At 33.6% G+C, this 9,224-nt stretch overlaps 1 long non-coding RNA gene across 1 annotated transcript; it reads right to left on the bottom strand.

The window, feature by feature from the left end:
- Nucleotides 1-2,262: 2,262 nt before the first annotated feature.
- LOC119544960 lies at nt 2,263-7,531 on the bottom strand. The gene is made up of 3 exons (XR_005218975.1): nt 6,861-7,531; nt 4,844-4,973; nt 2,263-2,832 (listed from the first exon to the last, which is right to left on the bottom strand). It is a non-coding gene; the product is annotated as an uncharacterized LOC119544960 (long non-coding RNA).
- Between the last annotated feature and the right edge of the window lie 1,693 nt (nt 7,532-9,224).

Raw genomic sequence — 9,224 nt, 5'->3', positions numbered from 1 at the left:
AAATAGATTCCCTATCATTGACATTAGGATTCAGAACAAGGGGGCAATAAGAGGAGGTAACATAAAGTGGGAATGGCTATGTTAGGCTCTTTTGAAAGAAGAACAAAGTAAGCCAGTTTCCGGAAAGAGAGGAAGAATAATTGGATGCTCACAGAGGATGAGAGACGAGAGATGAATGACTTTCTCAAGCAAGTGAGAGAATCTTGATGATTTTCTTGTTCCTGACAGTAGTTACATATGAATCCCAGCTGTATTTCCTGCTTTTGAAATACTTCTGTAGACTTCTAACAAATTACTTTGTTTAAATGAGCTGAAGCGGATTCTGTACCTTACAAACAAATGATCCTTAAAAGATATGTAGATATCATAGATTTATTTAAAATAGTGAATACTTGGAAATAACCCAAATGTCTGAAAACAGAGTAAAGATAAATAAATTAGGCACACCCACAATATGGAATTATGAAAGGACTAATAAAAAACTTATAAATAATGTTAATGACAAAAGAAAATGCTTATGATCTAATATTAAATGAAAGGGGCAATGTACAAGCTCGTATGGACATGATGTGTTGTATCAATTTAGTTTTGACTCTGCTTTAGAAAAAAACAACCAAGAAATACAAAAATGTTAACACCGGTTATCTTTGGGTTATAATTAAAAAAATCTCTATCTTTATTTTCCAAATTTCTTTAAAAAAGCATATCCTGCTTTTATAAGAATAAACAACAACCTTTTAACAATTTTTGTCAACTTTACCATGGAGAAACCAAATATCAATGAGGGAAAGTTTCTCTTTGCAAAGTATTCTAGCTAATGAACAAAGAAGGAAGGATTAGAATATCACTTTTTTGCAGCAATCCTTAATGAAATAATAATTCTAGGCAATGATCATAAATGACTGCTGACAACACACACGTACAAAGTCAACCAGCCATTATGTGTCTCTTGATAGAGTCAGACAAAAAAACAAATCAACCTATGAACCTGTGAAATATTCTTGCAAAAAACAACAGCAACAACAACAACAACAACAACAACAAACCTGAAGTTGACCAAGTCTCCAATTCCAATTCAAGCCTACCAAATTACAGAAAATTCCACGAGTCAACGAACAGGAAACAACACAATGGGAATGCAATCAGCAAAATCCAGATCACGGCAAACTTTAGAGATGACCCAGTTTCTTCAGCAAATTGCAAGGGAAGAGAGAAAGAGACAAAGACAGAGAAAACCTATAGATTCAGAAATACTTGAGATAAACCAGCCAATTGCAATATATAGATCCTACTTACATCCTGATTCAAACCAACAACTATATAAAAACAAAGGACAACAAAAAACAAACTTAAAAGACCACTGAAAAATTTTGATGGATGAGGAAAATTAAGGTCTATTTCTAACTTTCAAAAGTATGGAAATGGTATTGTGGTTATTTAAAAACTGAGTCCATAACTATAAGATATGCATAGAGAAATATTTACGGATGAAAAATGTTATAATAGCTTGAAGCCACAGCCCTTTCGGTATAATTGTTTCTTTTTCTCTTAGCCCAGTCGGGTGCTTTAAGTAAGATGGGCCATGGGATGAAGGTCAGACAAGAAAGAGAGGTACAGTGGGCAGGGTTGGTACCCATTCAAACAGCATCAATCAGTTTTTACCTGTGCCTCTAATCAGCCCTATCACTTTTAGCTACTCCCCAAAATGTAAACTTCCCTTCTATAGTCATCTATAGTCTTTCTTAGTTGTCTTATTCTACTCTGGGCTGCTTCTTCACCGAGCCATCTTTCTAATAATCTCTTCCCTCAAAGATTTTTCTACCACACCTCTATTGCTGCTATTATATTAATTAACAATCTTCCATACCTAATTGTCTTCATAGAATGCTTCCTCTAGAGACTTTAAGAGAAACACAATGCCACCTTTCTCTGGTGTTCCTCTCTACAGGAAGACTTTATTCTCAAGACCCTTATACAATATTATAACAGAATCTGGGAGAAAGAGAAGGTCTACATTTTCCTATTTATTCATGATCATTTCTATATCATTACTGCCATATTCTCATGTAAGAATTCTATCCCTCTGAGCTTTTCCAGCTATACCCTCTCCTCTTTTCCACTTCCAAATACAATCTATAGATCTCCTGATCACCACTCATGTTCATTAAGGGCTTTAGCACCTGACCCGGCTCACAGTAATACCATCCTTCCAGCCATCCACTCTTAAAAAAAAAAAAATTAGTAAATGCCTACAATCTGCCAAGCAAAATGATTCCAGCATATATAACCAAGTAAAACAAACAAACAAACAAACAAATGGGAAATAAATACTATTCTCACAATAGTATTCCAACGAATATATGTAGAAGAAAGGGGGAAAGAGAATCCAATTTGGGAAACCCACAGTAACAAATGTTGCAAACAAGACCACCATGGGATGCTAACACTAGTGGGCAAGAGTTTGCAGAGAAACAGAGTTTACACACTTTCAAAATATCTCCAAGATACTTGCCAAAATACAAAGGGAAAGATAATAACTTTACAGTGGAGCAATGCAGCAGGTATCAAGTAAAACAAGTAATCAAATATCACCAGTATTAAGACATCGGCATCATGCACCTCTTAATGCAGTGAGAAACACACATCATTTTTATAGTATTCTTACCAAAAAGTGCACAACTTCACTCTAATCATCAGATGAATTCAAACTGACGGTCATTTTTGGAAATAACTCATCAATACTCTTCAAAAATATCAAGGTCATGAAAGACAAGGAAAAATGGAGAAACTGTTTAAGATTGGAGGACACTAAGGAGCATCCTGGATAGGATCCTGGAGCAGAAAAAGGACATGGAAAAATTGGTGAAATTCAAATGAGGCCTGGAGTTCTAGTTAATTTCCAGCTCTTATTATGGTTATGTAAGATGTGTTAACATCAGAGAAAGGTAGGTGAGAGTATAAGGGAACTCTTTATACTATTTTTGAAACTTTAGTCTAAAATGCAGTTCAAAATAAAAAGTCAAAAAAGAAAGGATACAGCAGGAAATAAAAAGCAGTTCCTGCCAATACTTTAACTTTATATTATCCACTCCAGAAGACAATAATGGGGTAGTGATACCTGGTATTACTTGCTATTGTAAAAACTAACTTCTCGACTTATATAGTCCATATTTTAAAATCTTGGAACGTTCAGGGAAGGGGAAAGAGATACAAGGCTGTTTTAAAATGCACCTAATGTCTACTATCTGGCAGGTACTTAAAGTATACTATGTCCTAAAATCTCTAAAATTTTCTAATACTTATAACACCAGTTTATAGATAAGGAAATTGTAGTTGAGAGAGGTTAAGTAAACTACCCAGAGTCATACAGCTAGAAAGCAGCAGACCTGGGAATCACATCCAGGTACTTCTGACACCAAAATATAAATTTTCCTTTTACATTATGCTGCCTCGAAACTAAATAGCCTAAAGGCAACATCCTTGTAAAGACAGAATATGGCAACTAATTTTGAAATTAGATGTTTTCAACAATGAACAAGAAAAAATATTCCCTGCCTGCATGGAACTTACAGACTTGCAGGGCTGAGGATTAAGGTGAAATGTGAGGCTTTATATGTATAATGAAAACTGCCTATAGAACTGTATGATTTTCTGAAGTTATGCCAAACACTCTGAGTATACAAAGAGAAGGCAAATAACCAATCAGGGCTGGCACAATGGAAGTATAGAGGGTGATGAAGTTGGGGGCTGGGGCAAGGAAATGGTCACAGCGATAGATCTATGCTGATGAGATCTAAGTCTAGGCTGAACGAAAATGAAATAAGGCAAGATAGAACATTGAGAGTATGTAAGTGACAGAGGTAGAAGATAAGGCTTTATGGTAAGAAAGTATACTATTGGTATAAGATTTCAGAAGGTGATGGAATATACTCCCTACATTTTTTCTACAAATTCATTATTTCCTTCTTTACTGGCTTTATTTACAAAGTATAATAATAGGCTCAAATTTCTTTAATCTTAAAAAATGAAGTTCTCAACCTGCATTCCCCTTTCTCTGACTCCTTTAACAACAAAGTTTCTTGAAAAGAATAGTCTACATTTAGTGTCTTCAATTACTATTATGGGCATAGAGATACAATGACAAATATGTCTGACACGGTCAACATATAAACCCATTCAAAATGCCCTTTCAAAGGTCACTATCGGATTCTAAATTACAAGATTCAACAATCGCTGTTAAGTTCTTATAGCTCAGATAAGGTGGAGGCAATATGAATGGTCAGATTCTGGATATATACTGGCAACAAAGGCTATATAACTTCTTGATACTTTGGATGTACAATGTAAAAGGAGAAAATGAAGTAAGCACGTCTACAAGGTTTTTAGGCTAAGAAACTGAAAGAATGGGATTGTCATCAATTACAATAAGGAGGACTGCAGGTAGAGGAGGTTTGGGATGTAAGATCAGAAGTTCAGTTTTATATATCTAAGTGGAGGTTTGAGGAGGCATTTCCATTTATATGTCTAGAGGTTGCTAGTGATGTTTGGGCTAGGGAAATAAATTTGGAGTTGTAGGCAAATAAATGGTAATCATGACAATGGATGAGACCAATAAGGGACCCAGTGGAGACAGAAGAGCAAGAGTCCAGTGGCTGACATCTGGGACACTACATCATTAACAAATTATGGAAAGTAAGAAGAATCACTAAGGAAGAATGAGGAGAAATCAGTGAGATAGTAGAAAAACCAAGGCACTGTGGAATCCTGAAATACAAGTGAAAAAAAAAAAAACGTATGAAGGAGAAGGAAGTGATCAAGTGGCTTTGTCAGTTAAGCTACGAACCTGGGAGTTATCTTCTGTAACTCACCCTTCACTGTATTTTTAAAATATCTTTCAAGCTTATCTTCTCTCTGAACTGCCACTTCCTCAGTTCAGTGGCTAATATTTTCTTACTTGGATTACTGATAGGATCCTGTACAAATCAAAAAATAATTCAAATCATCACAACCTCCCCCCTCGCCACACAAAAATCCTTTAGCCTGTCAACTGCCTTCAGTCTAAGAACCTTTATTATTTGTTCCCTGTTTACTTCTTCAGCTCAATCTCTTAATATTCCCCCAGAATACCTTTAGGATTCTGCTGTAATGAATCCCTTGCATTTTTTGTTAAACATCAAGCTGCAAAATTCTTGTATTTCTAAATATTTGCAGGTGCTGCTGCAGAAACTTGGCCAATTCCTGACCCTATCCTGCTCTCTTTTCATCAAACTCTTATTCACCTTTCAAGAATCAGCTCCAATTGCAAGCAAACTTCCCAAACTTCATCAGGTAAGGTGAGGTGACCCTCCCTCACAGCATTTATAAATTGTATTTTATATGAATTTCTATTTTCTTGCTTATCTCCCTCACTAAACTGTGAAATGCCTTGTAGGACGGGGTATCTTTCTTTCATCACTGTATCCTCAATCTAGCATGGGCAAACAGCTTTGCGCTTAATAAATGTTTGTTGAATTACTAAATAAATATACAACACAAATATGCATCCTTAACAACATATTATGATTTTAAAAACAAAGTACCATAGATTAAGTAAAATAAGGGAATATAAATAAATAAAATATTATAAGCCCAGAGGTATAATATTAAGACTGACTGAAGAACCATGCTCAAAGAGTTTTTATTCCTTATACTCAGGTTTTCATGGATTTAGCCCAAGATAATTTATTTAATACAAAAGTTATGCCATTTATATATGATCAAAAACTTTCTTTCTAAAAGGAAATAGTATAGCCTTTAAAATTGTTTAACCAGATTTCCTACAATTAGAGTTTGTGTTTTTCATCATCAATATTTATTGGAAGTCCATGTAAAATAACATCAAGCTAAATACTATGGAGGTTTACAAAGGAAAGAGGAAGCATCTAAAGTATTAAAAATATAAGATACATACAAACTGGAAACATAAAAGTCCCTCTAACATTGAGAGAATTGCTGAAGGTGAGCAGAGGAAGGAGCATTACTGCTACTTTGAAGAAATTAAAGCACCAAGATGGATGGAGCCAGTATTTACTGTCTCCAAAATACAAAAGCTATATTTAGTTTTCCGACTGGAAAATAACTGCTCAGAGTAAAAATATTAATAAAAGGGAAAAGAAAGACCATTATCTGATATCCTGTAAGCCAAAATTAAACAGGGTCAATAATTTTGTGCAAATAGAGTTATAATTTATGTGATATGCTTTTATCTATTGTTTTATAAATAATGTACATTTCCATATGAGCAACATAGATCCAAATAACATAGTAGTTAACAGCACTGCCTCTAGAATCAGACTGCCTGTGTCCATAACCTAGCTCTTTTTCTTAATAGCTGTGTGACCTTGGGCAAATTACTTTTCTTTGTCTCAGCTAAATCATATTTAAAATGGAAATAAAAATAGTTCTTATCTCATGGAGTTGTTGGGAGGACACAACGAGATACTCCATGCTAATCACTTAGAATAGTATCTAACATATTAAATACAAGTACTTAATAAACGTCAATAAAACAATTTTTATTTCTACATCTGTCATTTTTAATGGTCATGCAGTATGCCATTATAAGAATGTATTTACACATCTCTTACTGATGGCCATTTCAGTTGTTTCCACTGAGGCAATGCTTTTAAATGTAAGAGAAAGGAAGGAAGAGGGAAAAGAAAACCATTTACACAGTTTTAATTTGATTTGTGAAAAATCATTAGAATACTGAATTTTAACATGGATTTCAAAACCACCACTTTTAGCAATATGTCTTCCCCTTAACTCAAGAGTTTAATTTGCACATCAAGAAAAAAGGTTTAATAAGTAGTATGACTTACCTATATCCAAAAAAACAGTGTATCTAAAATTAAGAAAATAGTGACCTTTTTCTCTTCTAAACTGACTTCATCACCACAGAAAGAATCTTGATCTGATCTATCTTCCTGGCAGCATGTAATAGAAAATCATCATGGTAAGAATCTCACACTTCTAAGGGGGCAGACTTTTCAGATTAAATCAAGTACTAAGGGACTGAAATATTTTGTGTGAAGATACCTGGCCAGTTCTGTGGGAGGGCCTAAGGCCCAGGGTTTTCAAAGAAGCCTAGATTAAGTATTCACTACATCTGCCTAGCACTTCATTTCCTATGCCTTTTTCATTAAAAGAGTAAACTCTGAAGTAGCATATGCGTGGTCTAGAACATAACAGAATATAATTAAATTTTAAGTTTATCAAATTAGTGTGGTTTGGAAAGCTTATAAAAAGCATACATAAACATTTACCACTAGCAAAAGGAAACACTACACCCAGTCCAATCTAGTTTTCATGGTGTATGAAAATTTGGAATGATAAAACTTTTGAAGCAATAAGTAAATCTGATGCATTCATAATATAGGACCTTGTCAGAGAAAGCAATCAACTATCACTTTATTCAGTTTTCATACAACAACTAATTCACATACCATCCAAAGAACTAAAGTGATAAATTATATGAAAACTAAAAGCATTCAACTTACCATGAAATCAAACCCTTGGTTGGTATATAAACCTGGAAAAAAATAACATTAAGCTTAAATAAATCACAACAAAAGGATCTAGCATTTTTCTTTATCCTATATAATATATACTCCTTGAGAAGTATTTTTTAGATACAGAGTAAACCATGTTGATGATTTCTAAAACAGAAATTTACCTGTAAAGACTAAGGCTTGCATTTTGGACTATATATTTTTTAAATGTTTGATTCCTGGCAATGCAGGAATCTGTTTTGCATCTAAAAATATATTATGCTGAAGGATGACACTGTGTGAGATAGCATAATTTAGTAAACTTATTTTTAACTAAATGATGACTTATTTTCACTATGAAGATTTCAGGTAACTGTGTATATTTACATAGTTTCATTACCTAAAGGTATTTGTTACTGGAATTTCAATGGGTCACAAGACATAATAATCTATTACATTATATGCTACTATTATATTGGGTTGTATGAAGAGATTAGAACCTATCTTAGAATTAGCATATGAATTTTCCAGGTGAATGAACAATGGTATATAAAGGTTAAAACAAGGATTACAGATATATACACTTAGCTATGGTTTCCTCCAGAAGATTAGAAGGCCTGATCATGTAAAATATTTTTTAAAAATGAAGTGTCTTATGAACTTTTTACATTTTCTTCACACAGTCCTTCAAATTTTGTGTTAGAACCATGAACATTTTTAAAGCATAAAATTTCATGACGACAAAACTGAGCATTGCTAAATTTTTATTCCATTTTCCACCGAAAAAGGGTTATCCAACCTAACATCCTCTGTGAAAAATTTGCAGAACAAATAAAACGGGTTTTGTTTTTTAAACGTATTTAAAAATTGAAGCATTTTAAGGGTAGAGGACAATCTGTGAGAATTCAAGGAGAAAAAAAGATGACGCTGTATTTATTATCAGAGATAAAATATCACAGATCATCTTCAATTAATAGATCATCCAACAAGAAGAAATATATTGGTCATATATACTAGTTACAATACCAGAATGCACTGAGGTCTCAGATTGAGTTCCTAGGCCTATTATTTAATGAAGATGTGACCTTGGACAAGTTACTTTCCCTTTCTGTGGCTAATTTCCTCATCTCAAAAAAGGAGGATAGGAATAGTACTCCATTTCATTCAGTTCTTACGAGATTAAATGAAAACATAAGATGACTTGGCATAGTGCCTGCCTCAATAAGTGTGGCCTCCTGCTAACTAGTCACACATGTATATACACATATATATAAACCCACATCTTTACACACACATATATATAGAAAAATATATATACTGCATATGAATATCTATGTGTATTTACATATGTAAGACAGTTCGGGTTTGTCAGAAAGGAGAGAATATCACAATATATTAGGCCAATATGAATGATTTTAAGTTTGAACAAAATTGGTTCTCAATATTTTACCATCTATGTCCCTTGTTATTCTGTTGAAGTTTCACTTAACTTGTAATAATTTTCATTTACGGTACTACTGTGGCTAATTCTTACATTTTCACTTCAAAAGACTAGTGTATAAACAAAAAATACTAAGATTTTGTTTCATGTTATTTCTGTATTTCCAATTTTCACATGAAGGAAGTTGTCAGACTTTTCTATAATTCCAACAACCTAGAGCATGCCAGATACTTAGTAGTAGCAGAGCAATGGCA

The sequence above is a fragment of the Choloepus didactylus genome, chromosome 9 (assembly GCF_015220235.1).
Source record: "Choloepus didactylus isolate mChoDid1 chromosome 9, mChoDid1.pri, whole genome shotgun sequence".
In the NCBI taxonomy this organism is placed as follows: domain Eukaryota; kingdom Metazoa; phylum Chordata; class Mammalia; order Pilosa; family Megalonychidae; genus Choloepus; species Choloepus didactylus.
Note: the sequence above shows the minus strand (reverse complement) of the source record. Positions and strands in the feature narration are given on the sequence as shown.